The 9,090-nt window shown below is 40.9% G+C and overlaps 1 protein-coding gene across 3 annotated transcripts in view; it reads right to left on the reverse strand.

Moving 5' to 3' along the window:
- ZDHHC4 (zinc finger DHHC-type palmitoyltransferase 4) overlaps positions 1–8,402 on the reverse strand; it is a 36,486-nt gene extending 28,084 nt beyond the window's left edge. For 2 of the 3 annotated variants that reach the window (XM_043979217.1, XM_043979215.1), the window contains exon 1: positions 7,815–8,401. The gene's annotated coding sequence lies outside the window, so the exon portion shown is untranslated. Of the gene's footprint in view, positions 1–7,814 lie in introns of all 3 variants that reach the window. The other variant, XM_043979216.1, reaches the window with a different exon arrangement.
- Positions 8,403–9,090: the final 688 nt, after the last annotated feature.

A 9,090-nucleotide genomic window follows, 5' to 3' on the forward strand; every position in this document is an offset into this window, starting at 1 on the left:
ACCGCTTCTCACATACATGCTTCAAGGTTATAAATAGTTAAGAGCTGTGGAACAGAAAGCCTCTCCTAGCCCCCAAAGTTAATGACTACTGTGAGATTACTGAAAAGACACTTACATGAAAAAACACTAGGTAAATGTAAGAGAAAAACAACAAAACAAAAACACAAGGAATGAAAAGCTAAAGGAAAGACAACAGGAGGATGAACGTTATATAATAAGGAATGAAAAATCTTTTATAATCACCTAGAACTCATATTTATAAGTATGGTGGGTGGTCAACTGCATGAAATGAATTCAGGGATATAAGAATTCAACCATATGCTGGATTGGTACAGTGATATAGCAGAAAAGGTGCTATGCTGGAGAAATTGATGTTCAAATCCCATTTAAAAGTTGTTGCATGACAATGGGCAAGTCACTTGAACTCCCTGAGACACAGTTTCTTCAGACATAAAATGGATCTAAGAAATATCTGAAAACTCATGTAAAGGACTAAGTGAGATTCTAAAATAAAGTGCTTAGTAAACATGAAAAAACTATACATATGCCAACATTATTGAGGTGGTGTGGTGCAGTGTCCAGAACCAGACTTTGTGGCTTACCACAAGAAGCCTACACTTGAATCTCACTTGACACTTACCAGGTGATTTCTCTGAGTCTCAAGTTCTCTTTAAGAAAACTGGAATGATATTGTAGGGCTTACCCCTAGAGGGCTGGTGAATCGGTGAGATGATGAATATGAAGAACTTCCCACAATCTGCTAAGAAAATCTTTTTGTAAGCCTTAAAGCACTAAAGGTATTTTTTATATTATTTACCTACAAATTCTCTCAGCCATTCTAGTCTTTAAGAGTCGTGAGAATTCTCACCAACATGTTATTGCTTTATTCTCCATCCCCTGCCACAGAAATGCCTTTCTTCTCCACTCCTAACCATTCTTCAAGAATCAGGTTAAATCACAGATCTCTTATTCCTGGAGCAACTCAGCAGTCTCTCCTTTCTCTGATCTACTGTAGCATTTGATGTCGTGTTTGGTCTCCTTACCTAGTACGTTCCTTGGAGGTAGGTACTATATCTTAAACCTCCTTGTATTCTAAATAATATCTAGCACAGTGCTCGATTATTATTAAGTAGGAGCCCAATAAATGTTGGCTGATTGTAATTAAATATTCACAATAAGAAACACATGACCACATCTACCTGAAGGCCTGGCCCCCAGGGGGTGTGTTCTCTGAACTCTGACCCTCAGCAAGTACTCCTCATGGACCACCCTCAAGTCCAGTAAATCAATAGACTTGAATGATGCTAGCCAATTAGCTTTGAGCAGTGTGGAGGGGTCGCCTCTCCTCTGGACCCAGAGGAAGCTTCCACTCTGAGTTAGGCTCTCTGATGGGCTCCTGGAGAGGGACTTGAAGGAAGAAGCAAGCCAGGCTGAGCTCTAGGCTGGATAGGCCTTTTCTTAACTTACTGAGCCAAGTGTCTTTACTAATAGTTGCTATGCTTTAATAAATGCTTAATGCCCAAAACTGGTGCTAAAGCTTCTAATTCATAAGTAGAAACACCAGCTAATTTTCCCCAAACTTGGGACAGAAATAAAGCAAACACATTTAGTTTTATTCGTCACAGAAAGGGATCTAGGAAACCATATAGTGCAACTTAAGAATATCCTCTACAATATCACTATCTTTGTAACTGACTCAGTGAGGCAGATATTTTATTTTTTCATTAGATAGATTTGTGCTGATACACATTCTCCGTTTGACATCTGGCTCACATTTTCAAGACACCTGGATAGGCTATAAATTTGACTGTGTGCTGACTGGGAAGCAGATCAAAAGTAGAAGGCCAACATGAGAATATAATCCATGAAACTAGGTTCAGTAACTCAGTGCTCTGAATTATGTTTTGATGATGAGGGCTGATCATTTTCAATGCTGTGGCCCAAGTTTCCGTCACAAGCAGGAAAGAGAAGAAAAATGCCATACGTGTGAGACAACATGGGCAAACAACATAGCATGAGCAAGCTAGCCTTACCGGAAAACAGCAAGCAAAAAGGTAAGAGACTAGAGGCCAGATGTTAAGAGGTTAATAAAATACAGTCATCTCTCAACATTTCAGGGTTTCACATTAGCAGTTTTGATTATTCACAGGCTGGCCATTGATAATTAAATGGTAATTTTGGGAGATTTGGAGTACACTGCATAGAACTGCAGACGACACATAATGCATAAAGTCTATATATTATTCATCTATTTTTATCATTTTCTACCAAAAGTATTCATACATAAATTTATTATAGTTACATTTTGTTAAAAGTTTCCATGAATTCTCTTTGGAAACACCTCCTTTCTCTCTGCCATTCAGATTTAGTCACGTGATTTTCTCCTGCAAAGATCACGGTATTTTGTGCTTTTCAATGGAGAAGGAAGTCCATGAAGCAGTTACTGCAGCTAACTGTGACTGTGAAGATTCTGCATAGTGTGCAAGATACTAATCTCTCTCATATAGAAACTGGACTTTTTTATGAGTGCAGTGTTTTGTTTTACTTGTTTTTGGCGTTAAAGATGATCAGAATTATTATTATTTTTTTAAATAAAGGTTTGGGGTGGGACCCTAGAGTCATTTGCAGTTTTTCACATTGACTAGGGTCCTGTGCCCCTAATCCTTTCAAATGTCTTGAGACAACTAATCTGTAATGATAATGCTCTGGGTTAGCAGTAGAAATTGGAAAAAAATATTATAGGACAAATAGAACATGGTGAGAGAGAGAGAGAGAGAGAATAAATAAAAAGAGCAAAAGAGGTAAACACAAGGAAGAAGCTTTGCCCTGGTCACACCACAAATGCAATAGTATATCTGGTTCTGGGTGCCACATTGTGGGAAAGACACTAGAGAGCATGTTATATGAGGATCAATTAAAACAACTAAAGATGTTTAGCCCTGGAACCAAGACCCCTTTTCCCACCTTTTCTGTCTTTTACCACTCATAGTTCAGTTAAATCTACTTCAAGCAACTGCCTACTATATATGCAGTACTATGTTAAGCATCTGAAATACAAAGAGGTATAAAACACTGGTTTCCCACCCAGGAGAGACTTCTTAGAGTTGTGGAAATGGAAAAGATAGAATAATATAAATAATACAAGGGACAAGCATGCAAAATAATGTCTAAAACCAACTTTATTGAATCATGTGATTTCCCTACTTTAAAAAAATCTTCTAATAGGTTTTTGTAGGTTAGTCTGGGGACCCAAACAACTCTTTATAACATTGTTTCAATAGAAAAATGCTCTGACTCAAACAACCTAGTTACATATAAAACCATTTTATGTTGGAGGTCCTCTGTGACCTAATACATTGTATTTCTAAAGATTTAGTTTTTTGTTCTGTCATAAATTATTCTTTACATGAAAGCCTTCATTCCATTACAAGAATAAAGGGCAGAAAATAGATATAAGCTATGTTTTAACATTTATGATTTCTATACAGCACTGTTATTATTCAATCTTTATGAAGAATTTGTCTAAAAAGAAAAAGCTTTTACTTTCACAGGTACTCTATCATAACCATATTCAATAGTAGTTTTCAAAATAACCTTTTCAGTTTGTAAGTCATGTTAACACCATATTTCATAGACAATAGACAAAAGCTCTGGAAAAAATCTGGTTCTACTGCTGTCTGAACTGGAATTTCAAAGTACACTTTGTTTTCTGGGTTTGATACAAATGTACAGTTTTACATCAATCAGCAAAAAAATATAGAATCTGGAAATATTGGCGTATATAGGAAGATACTATCTGCAAGAATTTCTGTCCTGGGTGCTTTTCCCTCTATACTTCACTTGGTGATCTCATCAGCTCCCATGAATTTAATTACCATGTTTAAGTTTGATGATTCTCAAATCTACCTATCCTGCCCCAACCTCTCTAATAATTTCCAATCCTGCAGCTTTCCGACTGCCTTTCAGACATCTTGAACTGGTGTCCTGCAGACACCTTACACTCAACAAGTCCAAAACAGAATTCATTATCTTTCCCCCTAAACCCACTACCCCGACCTTCCATAGTACTGTAGAGAGGAACACTATTCTCCAAGTTCCTTAGGCTCACAACCTAGGAGAAATCCTGGACTCATCTCACTCCCCCATATCCAATCTGTTTCGAAGGCCTGTTGATTTCACCTTTGCAACATCTTTCAAACCTTCTCCCTTCTCTCCTGATACTGCCACACTCTAGTGAAGATCCTCATTGCTTCACTCCTGGATTATTTCAAGAGACTGCTGGTGGCTCTAAAGTCTCTCTCCACTCTAATCCATCCTCTACTCAGCCACTTAAGTGATTTTCCTAAGGCACAGGTCCAACCTTGTCACATTCCTACTCAACAAACTCCAGTGATTCCCTGTCATCTCCAAGATCAAATATAAAATGTTGGGTGTCACTCAAAATTCTTCATAACCTAGCCCCCTCCTCCTACCTTTTCAGTCTTCTTACACCTTCTCTCATCAAGTGCATTCAACTGGACTCAATCTCTGCAGCATGAGAATTTTCTCTAGCCCCATGCCTGGAATGCTCTCCTTTCCCAATTCTTTGCCTAATAATCTCTCTAGCTTCTTTTAAATTCCAACTAAAATTCCATCTTTTACACAAAGCCTTTTCCAACCCCTCTAAATCCTAGTGCCTAACCTCTGTTAACTATTTCCGATTTATTCTGTATATAGCTTGCTTTGTCTATATTTGGTTGCATGCTGTCTCCTCCATAAGATTGTAAACTCCTTAAAGGCAGGGATTGTTTTTTGCCTTTTTTTGTATCCCCACAGGATAGCTTATTCTCCCAGCACCTGGCACATAGTGGGTACTTAATATTTCTTGATTGACATTTGACTTTATTTTTGAGAGTCAATGTGGCATATAGGATAGAATGGTGATGTAGGAGTCAGGACATGGTCAAGTTCCGCCTGACAAACAATGGCTGTGTAACCCTAGGCTAATCACATAATCTGGTGCTCCAGACCAGGGCTTCTTAAACTTTTTCCATTCAAGATCCCCTTTTGCCTGAGAAATTTTTACTCAACATTGGGTACATGGGTATATAAAATAGATGTACATAACTTTTTACTGCTGCCAAATTTTTCTTTACCCCCTCATTTAGTTACATGATTCCACATAGGGTTGAGACCCACAGTTTAAGAATCTGGGCCCCAGACAACTATCTCAAATTTAAAGTATTGGAGATGCCAGCCTGCATTGGTCAAAGGGAATTTTCTCCTTCTGGGAGTTCTGAACACCAATTATATCAAAGGCCCTATCCTTATTTTTTACTCTTGGGTCAGGTTTTTTTTGGGGAGGGAGGGGTGTGTGTGTGTGTGTGTATGCTTAGTTTTATAGGATTAAGAGCTTAAAATTGTGATTTTCTTTCTTCCTTTTTCTGGGGGGGGGGGGGGGCAAATGAGCATTAAGTGACCTGTCCAGGGTCACACAGCTAGTAAGCGGCAAGTATCTGAGGCTAGATTTGAACTCAGGTCCTCCTGAATCCAGGGCCGGTTCTTTATCCACTACACCACCTAGCTACCCCCTAAAATTGTGATTTTCTAATGTGATTCTACTACACTTTAAAAAAAAAGAAAGCCTTAAAAAGGCTGGCATGCATATAGTATTCAGGTTTATAAAACACTTTAAAATATTTTTTCTCATTTAATCCTCCCAACAGCCCTACTACGTAGGTAATCTTTTTCAGAGATTCATTTGATAAATCATGGAACTGAGGCTCAGGAAGTTCAAGTGTCTCCCTGCAAAGCCCAATCAACAACTTCAAGACCTCTTTTACCCATATCTGCATAAAACAACCAAAAAACCCCCACCACGTTATAAGCTCCCCTAGGTACATAGTATTTAGAGCTGCATATATTTTCTATGGCCTTTTTTTTTTTTTTTTGCTGGGCAATTGGGGTTAAATGACTTGCCCAGGGTCACACAGCTAGTAAATGTTAAGTGTCTGAGGTCAGATTTGAACTCAGGTACTCCTGAGTCCAGGGCCGGTGCTCTATCCACTGCACCATCTAGCTGCCCCTTTCCATGGCCTTTTGCAAAGCAAAATAACTAATTTTCATCCTGGAAAGTGGCTCATTCAGCAGAACTAAGAAAACATTGTACACCGTAACAACATTGTGCGATGATCAACTGTGACAGACTTAGCTCTTCTTAGCAATACGATGATCCAAGACAATTCCAAATGATTCATGTTAAAAAATGCTCTCCACATTCAAGGAAAAAAAAAACAAACTATGGAATTTGAATGCAGACTGAAGCATATCATTTTCACTTTTGTTTTTTTGTTTGTTTCTTTTTTGTGTTTTTTTTCCCCCTTTTGTTCTGATTCTTCTCTCACAACATGACTAATGTGGAAATACATTTAATATGACTAACATATAACCTATGTCAGACTGCTTTCTGGCTTTGGGAGGGGGGACAGAGAAATGTGGAACTCAAAATCTTACAAAAATGGATGGTGAAAACTATCTTTACATGTAACTGGAAAAAAATAAACTAAAATACAATTAAAAAAACAACAAAGTGGCTCATTCAAGGAAAATGTGAACCTTGGAGGATTTTGTTGAAATGGGCAATTCTATGTAAATGGAGCACTTCATAACGGTCTCCAATAATATTCAGCAAATATTTGTTTTCAATGAGCAGACAACAAAAATGGTACCACTGGTACTCATGTCATTTCTGACTTGCTCTCTACACTTCTTTAGCCCCAAGTGCCCCAAACCTACATCGGCTGCTTTTGGATAGTTCAATTTGAAAGTTTATAGAAAAAGGAAATCAGTAAAGTCGTGGGAACCATTAAGAAAGCAAGAATAGTGGGAGCAGCTAGGTGGTGCAGTGGATAAAGCCCTGGATTCAGGAGGACCTGAGTTCAAATCCGTCCGGCCTCAGACACTTGACACTTACTAGCTGTGTGACCCTGGGCAAGTCACTTAACCCTCATTGCCCCATCAAAACAAACAAACAAACAAAAATAAAACCCAAAACCCCTCTTTACCCCTTAATTATATTCCAGCTAAACAAGTTTATTCTCTTATCCAGTTCTCATCCACCAGTTTCTGCGTTTGTTAAAAGTTTTTTGTTAAAATAATTTCTATTCTGAACTTAAATGCCAAATAAAAGAGCATTTCCATATACATAGTATAAACACTAAAAGTGAAAATTCAGATCTCTATTATGTACGCTGCTTGCTCTTTTTTTTTTTTAATTAAAAAGTAGGGATTTAAAAAAAAATTATGAAGCATTTATTTTCTCTACCACCCAACTTGCCCCGGGGAAAAAAAAGGAGAAAAACAAAACCCTTGTAACAAAGGAAAGTGAAGCAAAACAAATATCCACATCGGCCACGTCCAAAGAAGCGTCTCATTCTGCTTATCAGTCCATTACCTCCCAGTCTGGGGGCAAGCATTTGTTTTTAAATCTATTTCCACCTGTAGCTCTCAGTGCTGTCCTGTGGCGGCCCCTCAGGCCCGGGACGGGCAGCTCTCTCTTTCCACCACCATCTCTCCGGCCCCTCTCCCCAAGGTTTAAGTCCCTCCCTTGAGGGCTAGCTAAGGTACCACCTCCTCCGGGCAGCTGCAGTCTCGACCCTCGCCGGGCCCCCCTTCCGCTCGGCCTCTCTCCTTCCCTCCACGCTCGGGGACCCTAGCTAGCTCCTCGCCTCGGAAGAAGGCCCTTCCCTTCTCCACTGGACTCAGAAGGCCCGGGCAGTCTGTCTCTGCGTCCGACACTCTCGCCATCCCCGGTCCCTGGCTAGCGCGCCCCGTACCTGGCTCGGAGGAGGCGCTTGAGAAAGTTTGCGGAACTGAATTACGTCAGAAAATGAGCGGGGCTTTCAGTCAAGGCTCCGTCAGGGTCGGGGGGGAGGCCTGGAGAGGGGCAAATGAAAGCAGTTACGGGGCCGTCGGAGGGGCTGACGCGCTGGGGGACTCTGAGGTACCGGAGACCAGCCTTCATCACTCGAGCGATGCAGGTAGACATCAAGCGCGCGAGTGATTATGGGGTCAGCGTGGAAGGGAGGGAGGGGAACGTTCCGTCACGGAGCATGCGCCAAAGGATCGCCGACCAATAAGCAGCTATTCCGGGGCTTCCGCGCGGGCTAGGAATCCGACTGGAGAAGAGCTTACAAAGAATTTGACCGCGGATCGCCCACTGCACATGCGTGGGCAGGTTAGCGTCTTCTTCCTCCCAGAGCACCCGAACACAGCGAATGCAGCGAGGGAAGGGCGTAGATATGGAGCAAGCCTGGGCAATAATGAAGGACGCGGGGCGCGGGCCAGCAGAAGAGGGAATCGGGTAGGGACGGGTCTTACGCGGAATGTAAGAGCTCCCTTGAGCTAGACCTTCACAGGTACTTCCGGGCCGGCTTACGCTCCTCCCACTAAACACCAGGCCACCGCTTCAGGGGAAGTCAATCGATAATCGAAAGGATCCATTGTTGAATATCGTGAGGCTGTCTGGAGACCGCCGAGTGCGATGCTTGGGGATCGACCTGATATTTTTTCGCTCCCTATCCCAAGCCTCTTTGTTTTAGAAATCGGGAGGACGAAGTAGTGTTACCGAGCCTCTGGTTTCTCATCTAAAATGCATACACGACCAAACAACACTTTGTAAAACCTAAATACGTACGTAAACGAAAACCTTTATATTATCCCCGTAGTAATAAAACTTCATATCCGAATTATTGATGAAAACAAAAAGGAGGATCCAATTTACCCGTAGCATGTAACCTTCTAATATTGCTTGTCTCAGACTAGGCTGGCCTAGTAGTCCCGAGAAGTTTGTAATCAGAATATCTGTGCTGGGAGAAGTCGTAGGGATCATTTGTTTGATTGGACCCTTCTAATTTACAGGTGAGGAAATCGAGGACCAAGCCACATGCATTGCTACAGAATTAGTGGTAGAGCTGCAATTAGAACCTTGGCTAATCCTGTTGTTTTCAGTCGTTTTCAGTCCCATCCAACTCTTGACCCCGTTTAGGGTATTCTTTTTTGTTTGTTTGTTTTTTGAGCAGGGCAATGAGGGTTAAGTGACTTGCCCAGGGT

The sequence above is a fragment of the Dromiciops gliroides genome, chromosome 1, assembly GCF_019393635.1.
Source record: "Dromiciops gliroides isolate mDroGli1 chromosome 1, mDroGli1.pri, whole genome shotgun sequence".
NCBI lineage: Eukaryota > Metazoa > Chordata > Mammalia > Microbiotheria > Microbiotheriidae > Dromiciops > Dromiciops gliroides.